Source organism: Panthera uncia (assembly GCF_023721935.1).
Source record: "Panthera uncia isolate 11264 chromosome C1 unlocalized genomic scaffold, Puncia_PCG_1.0 HiC_scaffold_4, whole genome shotgun sequence".
In the NCBI taxonomy this organism is placed as follows: Eukaryota; Metazoa; Chordata; class Mammalia; order Carnivora; family Felidae; genus Panthera; species Panthera uncia.
In genome coordinates this window covers 36,824,388-36,845,479 of record NW_026057585.1, presented here as the reverse complement: position 1 = coordinate 36,845,479, position 21,092 = coordinate 36,824,388, and the positions used below count along the sequence as shown (strand labels likewise).

Below are 21,092 nucleotides of genomic sequence, written 5' to 3'. Positions count from 1 at the left end.
GGAAACTGATATTAGAGGCTAGAAGAAAGGAATCCATGTTTTGTGGTGATGGAAGTCTGATATGTTACTTGGAATACGAAGGAAGGAAGACAATGGACCTAATCAGTTTGCATGACATGACTATGATGATCATGGCCTGACCTGAAATCAAGAGTTGGACGCTCAACCAACTGAGCCACCCAGGTGCTCCTAACCTGGCAGATTTCTACTTTTCCTTCAGTACCAGGCTTCAGAGTAACCCTTCCAGGGGACCTTTCCCAGGCTGGATTAGTATGTGTGCTACTGTATCTCCTTACAATGAGGAGATACAGTTCTATAGTATATGTTCTATAGTATATAGTTCTATATACTATATGTTCTATAGTATATAGCTATATATTACATATTATATATTACATCACATAGTATATTTCCATTTTAATAGGGACTATGTCATTAATTTGCTTCCTCAGCACACTGTACAAAGGGAAAGAATTGGCTATAGAATGTTAGTAGGATACATTGACTGCTTTTGGTAGCATTTGACAAGACACTAGGAGAAAGAGACAAGCTTAGAAAATAACTGGACAGTTTGCGAGTAGGACTGAAAGAGTATAGAGTCCAGAAATTACAAGAGGCAATTCTTTTTAAACTCCAAACAGTAAAAGCCAAAAAATTGAGAAGCAGCTTACACCACAAAGACCTATTAAAACTCATCCTAGAAACAAAGATAAAACCATGGCTATCATATCTATGGTTAAAGCTTCTACATGGATTAAGGAGTGACCACCAAATCTTTTCAGTTCCAAGAAAAATCATTTAGAGAAAGGAGAATAGGGTATGGGTCTATCACTGAAGCCATATGACTTGCAGGTATGTGCAGTTAAGTCAAGGGAGTGAGGCATGTTTTGAAGGAAATTCTTGGTGTAGCTGTTGGCATATATAGCTATTGAGCACAAGAGAAAAAGACACCAATGAGTAAGACACTAGCTTCTGGATTGACAAGATTTAATGACTGCTTGATACTTAAGATGATCCTATGGCCTCCCACTTTCAGTACATAGGAAGAGGACTGAGAAGCTGTGTGGCCTGCCAGGGTGGCCTGTTCATCAGTGTCTCCTTGAAAATGACCAGAGAGTATAATGGACAAAAATCAGAGGTAAGGACCATGGAGAACCCTGAACTAGAGAACTTTCTCCAGGGAGAAGAATTTGGGCCTGATCAAGAAGCATCCTACTCTAGGCTAGGTGCTGTGGATCAATGTCTAGTGTGTGTCTCTCACTCTCCCCCTTTCTGAATAGGAGTGTTTACTGCAATTCTCTTGCTCCTGTTCCAACATTTCTTATTGGTTGTGGAAGATACAGATATCTTGCCCTTTTTCATGTATAGTTTCCCAGATGAAGAGAAAGGCAGCCTGTGTGCGATGTACGCATTCTTGCATATAACCTCCATGTGGAAACCTCCATGGATAGCCCAGAGCTTGATGCCATGACTGTATGGAATTTGGGAGTTTTCTCACCTATAGAAAAGATGAGCATATATTTCTTCAGAAAGAAGGATGAACCAAACATTTGGTGACCCAGAAGGGCAGATTGTAATGGACATTGCTGATATTTGTTAAACATTGTAGGTTCTTTTTCCTCCTGTCTCCCTTGTGATTGCCTTGTACCATGTGACTAGTCCTGGCCAGTAAGTTGTGAGTAAAAGAGTAATGTATCATTTTTAGAGTGGAGGCCCTTCTGAAGACATTTTTTTTTGTCCTCTGACACAGTGAATATGGATATTCAAAGTGTCCTCTGTTTTGTCAGCCTGGATCAGAGTGAAAAGATACAGAGCCTCCAGTCACTGTAGATTTTTAGCGTGAATGTGCAATGTTCAATAAAGCTTTCTTGTTCTAGGCTACAAAGATTTGGGGATTCTGTGATACTGCAGCATAACCAATCATCCCTGGTAGACACTGGGTCACCAATACATATATTTATTTCAGTTCTTTCTTTGAGTACGTACAAAGGAGCCAACAAAACTCCAAATCAAAGGTGTGGAAAATTGCTCACATCATAAAACTTTCCTGCCGCCAGGGTGGTTCAGTCGGTTGAACATCCAACTCTTGATTTCGGCTCAGGTCATGGTTTGTGAGTTTGAGCCCCATGTTGGGCTCTGCACCGATGGTGTAGAGCCTGTTTGGGATTCTCTCTCTCTCTCTCTCTCTCTCTCTCTCTCTCTCTGTCTGTCTCTGCCCCTTCCACATGTTCTTGTGTGCACACGCTCTCTCTTTCAAAATAATAAATAAATATTTTAAAAAATACAAAACTTTACTTTCAACCCCCTTTCCCCATCCCCACAGCCCAAAGAAAGAATTAAATTTCAATTCCTTAAGATAAAAAAATTTTAAAAAGAGCCAACATATACCTATTTGAAAGAATGAATGAATGATGACAGATAGTTGCACTAACGTTCATGTTTAAAGGGTTTGATATTTTTCTGTGAAATTGTGTTTAGAATTACAGTTTCTTTCAAAGCAATGTTCCCTTTAGTTGGTAAGTCTTCTTTAAAAATAGGAACTGACCTGTCAATTTCTGAGAAAATATTTGACACTATGTGGTCTGTTTGAATAATTTATTGTCCTGCGTTTTTCTTCTTCATTTTCTTGTGCATCTGTTTGACAGAACCTATGGCACATCTAGAACACTGGCAGAAATGGGATGGGCAATGTGATTTTAGCCGGTAAGGAAGTTACACCAAAGTGAGGCTTCAATATGGTTGAGTAAGCCAAGCAGTTATATCTGTGACAGTGTTTCAAGGCACTGGGTTAAAAGAGTGCAGTGTGGCTGAGAACTGGGTAGCCCCAGATAAGAGGGAAGACATTGGTGAGGGAAGAAGAGATGGAGAAGTAACAGGCTCCAGAATTTCATATTTCTCTAGAGGGTAACAGGGTCCCTAAAGGACTTCAGGTGGAGAGGCGGGGCGTGTTTCACACTTGCAATTTAGAAAGATCCTGCTTACTGTGTTTTGCGTATTCAGCATCTTTTCTACCTTCCAGATACCTCCTCCTCAATTCTATTTAACACTAGTAACTGAGTACAAACCTTCCAGAAAAGGAGTAAAGAGGATGTTCCCTGAATTTTCTTCTTCAGTTATAGTATCCATTAAAAGTGCTACTGAAAGTCTCAATCTGGATTTTAATGGTAGCTCTACCCTGATTCAGAGTCACAGTTCAACAACTTGAGATTTTATTCTTGCCTCTAATTTGTCAGAAAGTGAGGCATCTGAGCTATCTGCAGCTAACCCTTGCAAACAAAATCACTCCTTTATTTTGTGTAGTTGTGACACTGATTCTGACACTGTAAGGACTAGTTTACAAGAAAAATGGATCCTGAGGGACAGGGTCAAGGATGCCTCAATAATGGGCTGCCTCTTTATCATGTTATAATGTGGGGGCAGAATATTATAAATTCATTGCAAATCCTACATTTTTTGGACTGACTTGTTATGGGTCATCCAGAAATTTAAAATTTAAGGTTGTGGCTTGCTTTCTATGAAGTGTAAATCTTGCCAAAAATCTCTTCTACATGCTAAATTAATTTGACAATGATTTAAAAAGCATTGGTACAATCTAGACTAAGCCATCTGAAGATTTGTTCATAGAAATGAAATTTGAATAGAATGCTATCAATTCATTTGGATACTGGTTCTTGGCATATGGAAACTAGCTTGGTGCCTTTTGAACCCAAGCCCCCTATTTTTTAAAGTATTTACTTATTTTGAGAGAGAATGAGAGAATGGGGTAGGGGCAAAGAGAGAGGGAGAGAGAGAATCTCAGTCAGGTGCAGAGCCTGATGTGGGGTGCAGTCTCACAAACAGTAACATCATGACCTGAGTGGAAATCAAGAGTCAGACGCTTAACTGACTGAACCCAAACCCTTTTAAGGCAGTAGAGTGAATCGAATTTTGTGCCCCTCCCCTTCAAATTCATATATTAAAATACATGAATTCATATATTATGAATATATGAATTCATATATTAAATTATATTAAAATGTAATCCCAAACGTGATGTTATTTGGAGGTGGGGCCTTTGGAAGGTTTTTCAAGCCATGAGCCCTTATAAACAGGATATGGTACCCTTATAAGATACTACAGAGCATTCCCTGTCCCCTCCCACCGTGTGAGGACAGAACAAGAACACAGCCGTTTATGAACCAGGAAGCACCAGACATCTACTGGTGCCTCGATGTTGGATTTATCAATCTGCACAACTGTGAGAAATAAATTTCTGTTGTTTGTAAGCCACCCAGTCTATGGTAATTTGTTATAGTAGCCCGAGTGACTAAGACAGTACTTACAGTTTCTTGTACACATGGTAGAAAGAAAAGAGAGAAGAAAAGAAAACAAAGGAAAGGAAAGGGAAAGAAAATATCTGTATTGCACAGCACTAAATAATGAGAGAAGAAAGGAAAACAAAGGAAAGGAAAGGGAAAGAAAATATCTGTATTGCACAGCATTAAATAATATAAAGATGTTACTTGTCAGAATGGATGTGAAGGACTGTGAGTTTTGGGCAGGCTTGAAGAATGGAGAATATCTGGGGAGTTGAACTATTTTGGATGGAGCAAATTGTGCATATGCTGTTGACAGGTAAGCCTGTTCACTGATAAGAATACCTCATTTCTACAAACTGGTGTCTGCAGAATTCTTACTGTGATTTTAACCTATATGGAGTTGCTGGATGAGTTCAAGAAAGAACCATTTATGACCTAAGCCTGGATGTTCAGTGCAAGGAGCAGAGCTTGTGCAATAATCTAAAGGGCCTCGGACTGAGAGAGAGGACCCATGTTCTGTTATTGCCTCTGTCCATATCACTAGTGTATGAATTGGAGCAAAGCTTACCCCAACCCAGACCGTGGGACGTCATTCTGGACTCTTTTTTTTTTTTCCCCCTCCCTTAGCGCTTTTCAAATTCTAGTTCTTATTTTGAGTAGCAGCCTGGGGAAAAGTGCTCTCAGCAGGGGTCGGCCTGGTGAGGATGAGCAAATCATCTTCTCTTCTCACGATTAAAGTCCTGACATTAGGCAAGTCTTCTCATATTGTCTTTTCTCTTAAACTGACATAACCGGTGCTCGGCCCCGGAGTAGCTTAAGACATTGAATACATCTCTTTCTCCTCCACTTAGTGCTGTCAGTACAGAAGTGCAGGTCTCGCTGTCCCTTGCCCAGTTGCTGGCCCAATTAGCACAGCACAGTGTAAAGATTACAAGTCCCTGCTCTGCTCCAAGTGTCAGTGATTTAATCAGCCTCTTAAGGTAGAATGCAAAACCACAAATTCAGTGGCAGACGGTGGTGGTGGTGGGGGCAACGCACCCATTGATTTCCACTTATACAAGTAGTTTTCTTTGGAGAGTGACTCCTTAATTACTCTTTGCCAGTGTCTAGTAGGCCAGCTTCCTCATGACAGATTAAATTTACCACATTCTGTTTCGATACCAAGTGAAAATTTCTGAGTCATTCTGATTATCTTTCTCCTTCTTTCTGCTGTGACCCTTCATTACCCCCCATGGCCTTTCCTTCTGTTCTGTTTGCGGGTGCTTCAACTTTCTTTTCCTATAATTTTCAATTATGCCTCCACTCTTTTATTTATTTGTTTATTTTTAATGATGGTGAAATACAGATGTTGCCCACCAATTTCTTTGAAGGCTTGTCAGGCAAAAGTAGACAAGTTCATTGAAATAATCTCTTCAAGACTTATTTAAAGTTCACAAATCCAAATGACTGTATCCTAGTACAGCTTTTAAAGTAGTGAAAAAATAAAAGCTGGGACAGAGGTATTACATGGCTGAAGAGTCAGTTAATACCTTCCCCTGGTAAAGAAGAGCTTTAGGATTGTGTTTTATGAATATTAAATCAATTGAAGGCTGAGAGACTATCACTTCTCTGTTTACTCTCTTCACTTCTTTTCCATCTTTCTTTTCCATTTGGGCTAGGAGCTCTAAGCAACCACATCTGTCTGACTTCTGGCTCTGTCCCAAGTGGGACTTGGGGAGGTCACTAAACCTTTCTGAGCTTCCTTTGCCTAGTTCATAAATTGAGAAAGTTGGGATAAACTATCTCTGGCATGTCTCACACATTCTATGATTCCATAAAATCTTTGGAGTTGAAAGAATATTCAGATCACAGATAATGGTTTGTCCCAAGACACACACAGTAGGCTATTGCATGGGAGATTTTGATATATACCAGACTTGATGTAAAAGTCACGTTTTTCTATAACAACAGATCAATAGTAGCTAAGGTATGTGAAGTTTTAATAATACTTTTCCCTTCTTGAATTCAGTGAGGTATATGCTAAATAACTCTTGGATTGTTTCTTATTTCATTCCACTTTCATGCAACAGCAGGCTCATAGTAAATTTCACGTTATTTGACTTGCACAGTAATTTATCACATTGGGGAAACTGCATCTAGCCTCAACAAATTAAAGCCAAATTTGATTTAATCATTTTCATTTTAACAGAAGCCATTAGCATGGCAGGATTAAGAATAAATTCTTTGTTTTGATTATTTGTGTGGAATAAATTTATTGGATTCCTTACCAAATTACTCTTTACATTCTTCGCTGCTCTGGCCATGATTTGTTTATTAATGATTGAGGTCACCACCCGATTTATGAACAAAAGCATCTGTCCTACTCACAATACCTCTCATGAAAATTCTTGGTGTTTATTGCCTTGTAATGAAAGCACTGATGGTGATTAGTGTCAACCAAGCCTCTAAATATTTATATATTTGATTCATAAAAGTTTTCAAAGGGTGAGTTTTGTTAAATTTGAGCTCTTGTAAGTGTGCGAGTTATGTTTCTCATAATAGTTATTTTCTGACGCCCAGGATGCAGTTGGGCTATATTGGATGTTGGAATGGATCTAGAGTGGATATCAATACTTAAAATTTATTGAGGGTTTATTGTGTGCCATGCATTGTTCTAAATGCTAGAGGTGCATTAATGTTTTGGGTTGTCACAGTGATCCTGTGAGGTGCTTATGTTTCTGATACCCAGTACATAAATGAGGAAACTTACACCCAGGTAGATTAACTCACATAATGTCCAACAGTCAATAAACAGAGACCCAGAGTGCATTGCTAGGCAATCTGGTAATAGCACTCACTCTTAACCATTCTACTCTACTGCCTTTGACCTAGGTAAAATCCTAGCTGTACCCCTATAACTCTTGCTGTGTGCCAGGAACTCTTCAAAGTCTTTAAATTTTAACCATCACAACAACTCCATAAGAGAGGTACTATTATTATCTCTATTTTATAGATAAAGAAACTGAAGAAGAGAAAGTTCTGTTAACTCATCCAAGATCACATAGCAACAATCACTGGAGCTAGAACTGGATGCATGTATGTAGTTCATCTTCTGAGCCTCTCTTTTTAAATACTAATTTGTTTAACTTTTCATAGGATGCATATGTTTTGTAATTTACTAGTTGTGTGCAATTTGGAAAGTATTTTCTCACATATAAATGGTCATAAAATATTTGCTTCACAGAGCTGCTATGAAGATTATCAAATCAGTGTTGATATATTAAAGGGTTTTGGAAAGTATACACTGAGATAGTGAACTTGGAGATATCTTCGTCCCCCTCCTCCTATGTAGGTGACCATCATGAGGCATCCAGCCAACCCTTTCAGGCCTCTGTTTTTTCTAGTGAGAGGGCTTCTTTTTAAGTGGTTCTCTGGGTCTTCTCTGGTTCCATGACTTTAAATACCATGTGTACATTGATGACTTTTCGTGTACAGTTTTTGCGTGGACCTTTTCTTTGAACTCAAAAGCATGTCTACAACTGCAACTCAGTATCTCTGCTTGGATGGCTAGTGGTCCTCTCAAACTGAACACTTCCGATACTGAGCTCTGGATCAAATGTGCCTTGTTCACCACTCACTGCCTCTCCCTACCAACATCTGACCCCTGCTCCTTTCCCAGCCTTCCCATTTAATAAATGACACCTCTACTTATTCAGTTGCTTAAGCCAACACACCTAGAAAGTTATTTTTGACTCCTTTCTTTCCTTCATACCCAAATATTGATTGAGCAAATTCTCTTACCCTTACCTTCAACAGACACCCTGCATCCAAAGACTACCATTGTATAGGTACCATCACCCTTGTCCAAGTGCAATCCTCTTTCTTGCACCTAGGCTGCTGAGCTAACTAGCTTCTGTTGTCACTATTGACCTTTTAAAGATGTTGATTGAAGATGTCACTTTCTTGCTCAAATTTAGACCAACATCCTTACCTACATGGCCTTACATAATCTGAACCCTGCCTCTCTCTTCCACCTCATCCTATCTTGTTCGTTCTGTGCTAGCACAGTGGTCTTCTTGTTTTTGCTCACACATGAAGTGTGTTTATTTTCATGGGGTTTCTCCTTTTGTTCTCTTCCCACTGATATTCTCAGGTCTAGTTTTTTCAATCTCATTCCTGTCTATGCTCAAATGTCCCTACTTCAAAGGCATTCTCCTTGACATATTCACTCTCTCTAAAGCTCTAAGCTTCCCATCCCATCATTTTCAAGTATTGCTCTTGGCACTAACTACTGTTGAACCATATTTTATATATTTATTTTTCTATTATCTGTCTTCTACAGCAAAGCGTAAGCCTTCTGAGGTCAGGGTCTTTGTCTTGTTTTTCATTGCATGTGTAGCAACTAGAACACAGACAATCAGGATATATTTCCTAATTGTATGCATTCCTTGTAAGGTATAGCATAATAATTCCATGTTTAGCCAATGGTAATTGCATAATCTATAAGCTGTTGGGGGGGGGGGGAAGTGGGGAGCTGCCATTTTATATATCTTGTGCTCTTAGAGCACTCTTATTTGCCAACTTTCACATATTCTCTGGCCTCGTTCCTGATTAGTAATTCTGGTTTCACTCATGGGTTGGCTGTCTTCCTAACTTTCAATATCTGGCTCTGTTTTCTGGCTTCTGCTCCTATCTGTCCATTCGGCCATGGCATCTCTGTGGCTGATAGAAACCTCCCTATTGGATATAGCCCCACACCTCCTACCTGGAATATTGATTGCTTTCACAGGCAGCTCCTGCCAAGAATTGCCAGCCCTTCTGTGTATCTTGAATTGCTAATCTTTTGACTTCTAGTAAAGAGGGTTTGATAAATCGTGGTCCTTTTTTTTTCCTCAATTAAGATAAATTTTTATTTTTATTTATTTTTTTGAAGTTTATTAATTTATTTTGAGAGTGAGAGAGAAAGCATGCATGCCCGCGTGCATGTGAGCAAGGGAGAGGCAGCGAGAGAGGGAGAGGGAGAATCCCAAGCAGGCTCCACGCTGTCAGCACAGAGACTAACGTGGGGGCTCAATCCCACAAACTGTGAGATCATGACCCGAGGGGAAACCAAGAGTCAGAGGCTTAACCTACTGAGCCATCCACATGCCCCAGGATACAGTTTTAAATGTGTTCGTAACTGGTGGACATACTTGCCAATCTTTATCTGCATTATGTCTGAAGTCTCTTGCCTAACCAGTGCTTGCATCACTGAGAATAAAGTACGGGATCTTAGTAGGAACTTTAATCCCAACAACATGTGTGTTCTGTTACCTTCCCCTAGCATTCAGAATGATTGTCTTTTTTGCTATTTACTACTTACGTGACCTTGGACAGATTTCATCATTTCAGTGTTCTTGTCTACAATATGGCAATTAAAAATACTTACCTATCAGAATTATTGTAAACATTAAATCAATTGAAATTGATACATTAAAGGTATTTATATAGATGATGGACTGTGAATCAGAAAGATTGGGGTGTTAGTGCAGACTCTGCCTCTTACTAGCTATAGAGTAGCTAATATTAAGCTTCATAAAGATACTACTGTCCCTCCCTCTGATATTGTGAGAACTGAATTGTAAAACTTACACAGAACACCAAAGTGATGATCAAACTTCATCTTTCACCCCATATGTCCATGCTCTGGCCCTATTTCTGATTTACATTCTGGTCCTCTGGGAAACCTTCCCAGACAATTTGCTACATCCTTGCCATTCTCCTTCTCAGCGAGTTAGACCTTGCTCATGTATCTCCATACAACCCTTAGATCTTTTTTAATTCGGTCATCCTGGGCTGCCTCATAACTTAGCAAGAATTTTCTTTGGCCTTAAATCCCTACTTTTGACTGCTTTCACAACACTGAACTCATATGTCAGTGTTCACTCAGTTCATTCTAAAGTTAGCTATATCCCTGAACTTTGTGGTTTTGAATATTCTCCACCTTCCTCCCTAGCCACAGGGAGAAGGTCATGTATCAAGTTCTTTCATGACAGTCAGGGAAGCCCAGCATGTCACATACATGTACCTGTAGGATGCATAATTATAGCCAGATATTCAGAACATACCCAGGAGAGGTATAAAAATGGCTATTTCACTTTAAATTTTGCTCAATTTATTGCTTCTTTTTGGATTGATCAACAATATTTTACAATTGTGTCCATACACATTTGAGAATAAAATCCTTCTCTGGCACTGTAAAAGGAACCTATTGATGATTTATCTCCTTGGGTAAAAGACTTAGAGCAGTTATCTAGCTAATCACTTACTTTTAAAAATCCAAGAATGCATTAATTGGACATTTCCATTCACTGGGGCAGGATGCCAAGGAGCTACAACCCCTGAAAACCAACCCTGGGGATGCTTATTTTCATCTCTGTTTTTTACTGAGTTACTACCACTTTGTGGCTCTAAGTTTGGACCTGTTTGAAAATTATGTCACTGTCAATTACATATAAACTTTATTGTGGTTAATCTACAGAAAATAAACTGATGACAGTGAGAATATTGTGTTTATACATAAATATTTTACTTAAAAGGTGTTCACAGTTCTTAGAGATGGGACAAATGAATCAGCGGCTTTGGGGGTTTAGAACTATAAGAAAAACTTATGCCTTCCCTGAAGACATTTTCTCTCTCTCTCTGTCTCTCTTAGTATATTTTATTTTAGGTTTGCAAATAGGATTGATCAAGAGATAGCCTTAAAAAGTACTCAAGCCCACTGTCACCGCTGTTGTTCAATATAGTGCTGGAAGTTCTAGCATCAGCAATCAGACAACAAAAGGAAATCAAAGGCATCAAAATTGGCAAAGATGAAGTCAAGCTTTCGCTTTTTGCAGATGACATGATATTATACATGGAAAATCCGATAGACTCCACCAAAAGTCTGCTAGAACTGATACATGAATTCAGCAAAGTTGCAGGATACAAAATCAATGTGCAGAAATCAGTTGCATTCTTATACACTAACAATGAAGCAACAGAAAGACAAATGAAGAAACTGATCCCATTCACAATTGCACCAAGAAGCATAAAATACCTAGGAATAAATCTAACCAAAGATGTAAAAGATCTGTATGCTGAAAACTATAGAAAGCTTATGCAGGTAATTGAAGAAGATATAAAGAAATGGAAAGACATTCCATGCTCATGGATTGGAAGAATAAATATTGTCAAAATGTCAATACTACCCAAAGCTATCTACACATTCAATGCAATCCCAATCAAAATTGCACCAGCATTCTTCTCGAAACTAGAACAAGCAATCCTAAAATTCATATGGAACCACAAAAGGCCCCGAATAGCCAAAGTAATTTTGAAGAAGAAGACCAAAGCAGGAGGCATCACAATCCCAGACTTTAGCCTCTACTACAAAGCTGTCATCATCAAGACAGCATGGTATTGGCATAAAAACAGACACATAGACCAATGGAATAGAATAGAAACCCCAGAACTAGACCCACAAACGTATGGCCAACTCATCTTTGACAAAGCAGGAAAGAACATCCAATGGAAAAAAGACAGTCTCTTTAACAAATGGTGCTGGGAGAACTGGACAGCAACATGCAGAAGGTTGAAACTAGACCACTTTCTCACACCATTCACAAAAATAAACTCAAAATGGATAAAGGACCTGAATGTGAGACAGGAAACCATCAAAACCTTAGAGGAGAAAGCAGGAAAAGACCTCTCTGACCTCAGCCGTAGCAATCTCTTACTCGGCACATCCCCAAAGGCAAGGGAATTAAAAGCAAAAGTGAATTACTGGGACCTTATGAAGATAAAAAGCTTCTGCACAGCAAAGGAAACAACCAACAAAACTAAAAGGCAACCAACGGAATGGGAAAAGATATTTGCAAATGACACATCGGACAAAGGGCTAGTATCCAAAATCTATAAAGAGCTCATCAAACTCCACACCCGAAAAACAAATAACCCAGTGAAGAAATGGGCAGAAAACATGAATAGACACTTCTCTAAAGAAGACATCCGGATGGCCAACAGGCACATGAAAAGATGCTCAACGTCGCTCCTTATCAGGGAAATACAAATCAAAACCACACTCAGATACCACCTCACGCCAGTCAGAGTGGCCAAAATGAACAAATCAGGAGACTATAGATGCTGGAGAGGATGTGGAGAAACGGGAACCCTCTTGCACTGTTGGTGGGAATGCAAATTGGTGCAGCCGCTCTGGAAAGCAGTGTGGAGGTTCCTCAGAAAATTAAAAATAGACCTACCCTATGACCCAGCAATAGCACTGCTAGGAATTTATCCAAGGGATACAGGAGTACTGATGCATAGGGGCACCTGTACCCCAATGTTTATAGCGGCACTCTCAACAATAGCCAAATTATGGAAAGAGCCTAAATGTCCATCAACTGATGAATGGATAAAGAAATTGTGGTTTATATACACAATGGAATACTACGTGGCAATGAGAAAAAATGAAATATGGCCTTTTGTAGCAACATGGATGGAACTGGAGAGTGTGATGCTAAGTGAAATAAGCCATACAGAGAAAGACAGATACCATATGGTTTCACTCTTATGTGGATCCTGAGAAACATAACAGAAACCCATGGGGGAGGGGAAGGAAAGAAAAAAAAAAAAAAAAAGAGGTTAGAGTGGGAGAGAGCCAAAGCATAAGAGACTGTTAAAAACTGAGAACAAACTGAGGGTTGATGGGGGGTGGGAGGGAGGGCAGGGTGGGTGATGGGTATTGAGGAGGGCACCTTTTGGGATGAGCACTGGGTGTTGTATGGAAACCAATTTGACAGTAAATTTCATATATTAAAAAATAAAAAAATAAATAAATAAATAAAAACTGAAAAAAAAAAAGTACTCAAAAGAACTTAAATATATTTCTGAGAAAAAAATTATACAGAGAACCTTGATTATTTTGTTGTATTTATGAATTTAAATTAGCATTTTCATAATTTGTTCTAAGCAATCCTAAACTCAGTACCCAATTTTGGTATGCAGTTTGAAAAAAGTAAAGCTTGGAAATTACTTGCAAGAATGCCTTAAAGTAATATCAAAATTGGCTAACATTCACTCAGGATCTATGATTTTGAGATTATAGTCTCACTGGTACTATTTACCAATGGCAAGACAAGAGTTTAAATCTTGTGTAGAAAATCTCTGCCGTTTTTCAATTTGGTAAATTCAGAAGCTAAATAGTATTACAACCTAAAAGAATTAGATGCATCTTTTTACCTATAGTTAATCTCAAAACAACAAAATATAGGAACAAAATAAATTAATACATCTACTTTGTGGGGGCCATTTTAAACATTTAAAAGAAATTATTGAGTAATGCTTTTAAAATTCTCATGGGAACTATAAATCATAGTGAATTGCTCTTTTGAGACACTACTATCATTAAAGAATTGCAAAGATAGTATCTTTATCTTGCAGAGGAGATAATATACAGAATAAAATACATACCTGTTTTAATAAGTTGGCCAAATTAGCCTCTTGTAATTATAAGAATCTCCTTAAGTGTTTTTTTTTCCTTTTGACCATAGTTTTTCTAGTACACTTACTTTCATGAGACAATAATCTTGTCTTCGTAGTGATGAGGAGATTATTTTGCACTTACATCATCCCTTTCATCTGAACATGTCAAAGTGTATTTAATTATCCCATTTTACAGATGGGGAATCAAAACTCTTAAAGTGTGAATGACTTGTCCAGGCTCACAGAGAGTCAGTGGCAGTCAGCTTAAGAATCAAGAATGGAGATTTTCTCCACTTGTCCAAACACAAGAGATTGCTGTCATTCTGGATACATTTCATGTATTATACTTAATAAGGAAAAGTGACCCACTGTGTTTAATAAACAGCAATGGACATATAATCAGTATTCATTCACAAGAATTATTTGATTGTCAATGGAATGCTGTTCTATTGGCATTGGCCAGAATGACAGCTGTAACATATGTGTGAAACAATTAAAACTTGAATCAGTCAATATCTCAGAGGACTCCAGATCTGGTATCATTTCAGTGGACAGAAAAGTAGAGAAAGGAACACATTATTTAAGGGTTGAAATGCTCCCACTCTACATGCTGGAAATTTTCTGTAATCTCAAGTTAGTTAAAGTGACGTCATAATCTAATTGTCATAGGGTTGTAAACATAGACTTTCTCTCACTATTGCTAATGTGGCTACTGTCCCTGTTCAGAGACTAACTTGGCCAATATCGAAGGGTAACAACTATGTAGCCCCAATCTCAGGGGGATTAGTCTGCTTAGTGGAAGTTGTTTAATTACTTTTCTTCCATCATGGAAAGGGTAGCACTTTGATGTAACTTGAATTAAAAACTTCTTCTGGATATGGACTTGCCTTTGCTTCCCACAATCCTTCCATTATCACCATCATCTGTTGATTGTTGAAATGTCTTATTCATTTTCATGGTACCTTGTCCAACATTACTTAAAACCCAAAATTTTATTTTACATTAAAGGAAGGATTAGCAGCAAGCTATAGATAAAAGAAGGGTGGACAGAGAAAAAACAAAAGAATGTAGAAGAAATAACTATATATTTACAAATGTACATATCAGAGCAAGGAGGAAATACTCATAATGATAATGATTACAGTCCTCATTTATAGTGTTTATAACCTTTCTTTTCTGCTCCATATTTCCTTTGACCTTGGCAAGCACCTCAGCTGGTTATGATTTCTTGCCTGTTGGGTGACTCAAAAACTTCACTTCTAAAGTCTGTGACATTAGTGTTCTTACCTATTTTCCTATCTGTTGTTGAAGTTTTACATTAACTTTTATCATAAGACATTGGAATACTTATAATGCCCAAGATGATCTGCTTTCAGACATATTCCTCCAAGACTTCCTTATGTAAAAGCAACACAATTTCCTATTAATAGTCAGAACCAGTCACCAAATCCAGTATAATAGCACTCTTTTTGCTTTTCATTCACTAACATCAGGAGCTTACAGTTTCCAGTTTAATGGAACCATTGTTTTATCCCCTGGTGGAAACATATCACTCTTGGGAACTAAGACTTCTAAACCAAACAGAGCTATAAGTTGCAAGAATGAGAAGTACACATTTCATTAATGGATAATTAAGACAAATAGTAGAAGTAGTTACTCCCATTTCTATTCTTTGATTCCCAGACATGTGAATCTTAGGTATGAGGGAAATTCATACTTTGGTTACCGATTTCAGAGTACAGACCATGTCCTGGAGAACACTACCCTGTCTCTGCAAGGTATTGTCATCCATTTGGTGCTGCAACTGACTATTCAAGTGGCCAGTTCATCATTCTGTCAGGTTAGCTGCCTCAGGGTGGTGGGAAACATGGCAAGACCAGTGAATCCATGAACATGAGCCCATTGCCACACTTCATTTGCTCTAAAATGAGTTCCCTGTTGAGAAGCAATGCTGGGTGGAATACCCAGATGGTGAATGAAGCATTCTGTAAGTCCACAGTGATGGTTTTTGCAAAAACATTGCAGGAAGGCAAATCTATATGCCGAGTATCTATTCCAGTGAGAACTAAGTTTTGTCCCTGCTATAATGAAAGTGGTTAAATGTAATTTGCCTGACACTTGGTAAATAGCTTGAGGATCTCTACCATGTGAGGAACGCTGCTCTATGGGGACTTAGTGTAAGTCTCTGATGTTGGTCAGATAGATATTTGTCAGTGGCTGTAGCCAGATTGGCCTTGATAAGTGGACATTCGTGTTTCTGAGCCTATGTGTAGCCCCCATCCTTGCCACCATGGGTGCTTTGTTCATAATCCTATTGGACAAGAACAAGGGTTGAATGGGGAAGATATATGACTGATACTCAAGCAAGTTATTGTGTTTATTTGAGTATTAAGACTCTCCTCTGCTAATGTTGCTTTTGGTGAGTCTTTACATGGAACAAAAATATATCCTGGACCAATCAGAGAAATCTGTGCTCATATCATTCCCTCAAAATCTTTCTTGCCACTAATTTTCCAGTTGTGCTTCCTCTAAGTTTCTGATCACTCAGACATTACTTGTGAATCAGTGTAGATTCATACCTCTTGCCATCACTCCTTGCAAGCAAAATTAACGACCAGGTACACTATTTGAAGTTCTGCTGACTGGTGGATTTTCTTTCACCATTCTCCTTTAAAGTTACCCTTGAGTGGGACTACAATGCTGTGGTCATCCACATTAAAGTATTGCCAGCATATCATGCAGAACCATCCGGAAACCAGGCCTAAAGTTTTCTTCTTTTATCATTTGGCTGTAGGAAACTCTCCATGAAGTCATAGGCATGGGTTGAAAAACAAGAAGCAATGCAGTAGGTAGGAACTGGGAAAATCTGAGATACTTATTCATGTAACTTTGTTGTGCTTTTGGGATTTGCTGAAGCCCAATCTTCCATAAAACACCTCTACTTGAGGGTGCTTGCCCAAATAGCTGGTTGGGTGAGACAACGCTGAGTTTGTAATGGCGATCTCAGATTGCACAGTAGTGTGGTGTCCCCTGGCCAAGTATTGAGCTTCTTCTACTACCAGAAGAAGCCGGAAGCTGTTTCTTAAAGGAGAGTAACTGTGTACAGAGCATAACTTTGCTCCCAAATCCTAGATTTTTGAACTGTGATTTACCTACAGTGTACTGTGATTTACCTACTACAGAAGGAGTGCCAAAGGCTCAGTACCTTACTGCTGTCTGCCACAGATACTTCATATACCATCAGATCTGCTGGATCGTGTGTGACATTCAGAGATACATTTAAAAGCCCAAGTTAGGGGCGCCTGGGTGGCTCAGTCGGTTAAGTGGCCGACTTCGGCCCAGGTCATGATCTCACGGTCCGTGAGTTCGAGCCCCGCATCGGGCTCTGTGCTGACAGCTCAGAGCCTGGAGCCTGTTTCAGATTCTGTGTCTCCCTCTCTCTGACCCTCCCCCGTTCATGCTTTGTTTCTCTCTGTCTCAAAAATAAATAAACGTTAAAAAAAAATTAAAAAAAAAAAGCCCAAGCTAGTCACATGGAAAGAACTACATGAGAAAGAGAATATCTCCTCATCTTTACCCAGGTATACATTATTGTCTCAAGTGTTCTAAGTGTGTCCCAATCAGGTGTCCCAAGTGTTCTGAGTATACATTACTTGTTTGTATGAAAATGGCTAAAAGACACTTTGGATAAGCAGAGTTGTAGACTTAATAAAATTAATTGTAATCACAAGCATTATTACGAGAGTGTGGCCTGTTCACGTGAAAATTAACTGATGTGGAACTCTTTCATCATGACCTTAAGGCTCCACCTATTTTCCTGTCTGTGTCCAGATATAGTTTCTATTTACTTAAAAATAAGAATGTGATAGAGTTTTTCTACTGTAAAATTATACATGCCCATGATAATTAGTTAGTAATTTTTTTTAAGGAATTACAAATCACCTACACTCTCTCCAAGGAGAGTTAAGTAGTGTTAACATTTCTATAAGCCTCTGTTTTTATATCTAACTTTATGTACACAGGATGCATGTGTACACACATACAATTTTACCTGCTGTATATACTGTTCTATAACTGCTATCCTCATGTGGAAATTTATTAGGAAACTCTTTATTTGCCAAGGATTGAAAATGTACATTGGAATTGCTGAGCAGTACTCTGTTGATTACATATTCTATATATACTATATTTTATTAATTGATTCCTTATGAATATTTAGTATTTTTTAATTTTCTGTTATAAAAGTGTTTCAGTGAACATTGTGACAGATATACACACATACACATGTAAATATATAGATATAGGTGTGTATTTGTCCAATTATCATATCAGGATATATTTTAAGGAAAGAAATTGATGGTTATTATACATTTAAACATTGACACATGTTACTGAATTCTTTATCAAAAGTGTGTGCCAATTTGTGTCCCATGGAAATTCCATGAGAATGGTGTTCTTTTTAGAGTAGGACATTTATTTAAATTAAAAGGATGTTAAAATGGAAAGCTTTTCAAACCTTTAAGAGCAGAATTGTTTGCTCAGCTTCTTTCTTTCTTTTAAACTAAGAATTTCTTTTAAATGTGGAAGGACAATAAATAATCTTATTCCCTAAATGGTTTTGATATGTGGCCAGAACTGGGGTAGATTCAGCAAGTTTCAGACATTTTTTCTATTTTCCTATTTTTTGGCATTCTATGGGGATTAACAAAACTTTTTTTTTTAAATGTAATTGCTAAGTTTCTTTTCTTGGAGAAAGAATTATACTCTGATTTTCTGGTAAATATCTAAAGCTTATCCATCTATTCCACATCATTTAATAATACTCAGAGGCACTCTTATCCATAGATATGATGGAATTGGATTTCTAAGTCAGCAATAGGGAACTTTTGAGATAAACTTCTTTTCCTAGAGCTGAAACCTGAAGGGGAAAAAAAAATGCTTACAATTTTGAGGATGTATACATACTATTGAGGGGAATAAGTGGAGAGAGAGAGAGACAGAGAGTAAAACCAGAGGAGGAAGTACCCTGAAATTGTCAAGAATGAGTAATAAGGAAGAAGAGTAAGAAAAAAAGTCAGCTTTCAAACTGAGGCACAATATTTGCCTAATAAAACAGTGAATTTACCTGAAGTTGTAATAAAGGAAGTGAATATATTTTCTTAAGCAAAGGTGAGAACTGTATGTTTTTCAAATTTGTCATCATTGTACTCATTCATGACCAGGCCTCTAAAGATATTTGACCAACTCCCATTGTTTAGATCTCCATTGGTCTTTTTCTTCCTCTTAATGATTGTGTAGAAACAAAATAGTATTCTGCATCCTCTGGTCACTTAAAGAGTAGATTTGTCACTTTTAGGTTAAAAATCCTTGTTTTAACATGGAATACTCTATATTGGCAAAAATGGGTCCCATCTTGCAGCGATCTCGACAGACTGCCAAAGTCCTACTTTCCCTGGGCTCTTTTTGCTGAGGCTCTGTCTCTTGAGAACCCAGATGTCTTTCTGCCTGCTGAAGAGACCCCCCAGGCTGGTGCTCCGCGGTGAGAAAATATGTGCCTCCATAATCACGATCTCAGACATGTCTCACTATTTGTTTCATTCGGTTTTATATTTTCTAGAAGGCTGTCTGTCACTCCAAATGGCACTCATTTTGAAATAGTTAAACCCAAGCACAGAAAAATGTAAAGTGGTTGGATGAGGAACCCGGACACCTTGGGCTTGGACAGGCCTGAAGTTTTGTCTGTGTTTCTTCCTGCTCCCAATTTTCTGTTCATTCCTCTCCCGTTTCGTATCTCAGTTCCCCTACCCCCAACTTTATTTGCATCTCCAAATTTGACTCTGTGCGACCTTTCAGCTCCAGAGCTTATAAAGGCAGACTAAATACAGTCAGTATCTGCAACTCTACATTCATTTTTCTCAAGAGAGGGATCCGATTGGGCTGACTTCCAAAGGAGAAACTTCCCTGTCGCTGAAAGAATTCAAGCAGAGACAGGTTGGTCATCAGTCAAAGTAGTAGAGAGAGTTCTAGTTTGGGCATGGAAGATGAACCAGATGACCCCTAATTCCTTTCAGCTTTAGGACTCAAGTAATATATCTTTGCTTAAAACCCTCTCCCTAGAAAATAGCTTCCAAAATAAACACCTACATCATTACTCTTTCTTCAATCTCTGTCAGAAGATTTGCTACTGTCATCATTGAAAAACGATGTAGAACATTCCAGCAATTTCAATTCCTCAAAATGCCAGATGTTATGTTATTAATCATTTATATGTAAATATATATGCATCAATATACATGTATATATGTATTTACATACGTGCAGTATGAGATATGCATAGCTTTATGGTGCTAGATAAATTCTTTCAAAGAAAGAACTTTGTCGTCTGAAATATTTCCATTACAATTAGTAAAACCCTACATGTAGTCCCCAAGTAATAATCAGGACAATTTAGCACTCCGTCTTTGTGTGGCCACTATCATAAGTTTGAACCAGGGGCTTAATACATAGGGGTAGCATTGCTAAGGAAACCATTCCCTTGGTATCCACGTGTGATTAAAAAGCTTTGTCTTGCTTTTGTGTCTGACTTAAAGGTACTATATATTTCAGATAGAATTAGCATAAAATAAAAAAAAACAAATAAATAAAACAAAACAAAACCCTAAATACCTTTATTTTTAATTAACTACCCTTTAAAACATAGATTAGTATAAAAGTTTAAGCAAAAATTTAATGAGATTGCTTCTGTGTGTCGAGCTTCTGTCCCTTCACCTACAATCAGCACCAATTGATTAGACTTGTTCTGTTTTGTTTCAGAGGAAAGTGGTTCTACTATTTTTATTCCACCCTGTCTCTAGAGGTAAAGGGATGATGTCAAGCAGTCTGCCGTATTCTCTGGAGGGAAAAGCCAACGCCTTCTTCAGATTCTACTTTCTTTCTAATCCAAGACTTTAGGTATTGCCTCTCTAAAGTGGTAAAGTGTTTCTTCAAGCTTTTATTCTCCTTTTCCCCCCCTTTTTCTTTTTCTTCCTTTTTTTTTCCATTGAGAGCTAATTCGCAAACAAAACAATGCAGAGACCTTAAAGATTCAGGTTGATGTATTTTGACATTTGTATAGTAAATCAACTTTTTTTTTTTTTTAGTTTTTCCTTTTTCTTCTGTATTGGTTTTTTTTCTTTTTGCTGTACATATATTATTTTTAGTGATTTCCCTAGATATTAGAATATTCACCTTCCCTTATCACGTTTCTTCAAGTAATATTTTATTTTTTCACAAACAAGGGAATAATTTTGTGTCCATACACTTTGCTTTTTCCTC

At 38.0% G+C, this 21,092-nt stretch overlaps 1 long non-coding RNA gene across 1 annotated transcript in view; it reads left to right on the top strand.

The window, feature by feature from the left end:
• Positions 1-20,479: 20,479 nt before the first annotated feature.
• Positions 20,480-21,092, top strand: part of LOC125912467 (uncharacterized) — a 67,816-nt gene continuing 67,203 nt past the window's right edge. Inside the window, exon 1 of the long non-coding RNA XR_007454752.1 lies at positions 20,480-20,729. This is a non-coding gene — a long non-coding RNA (uncharacterized LOC125912467). The remainder of the gene's footprint in view (positions 20,730-21,092) is intronic.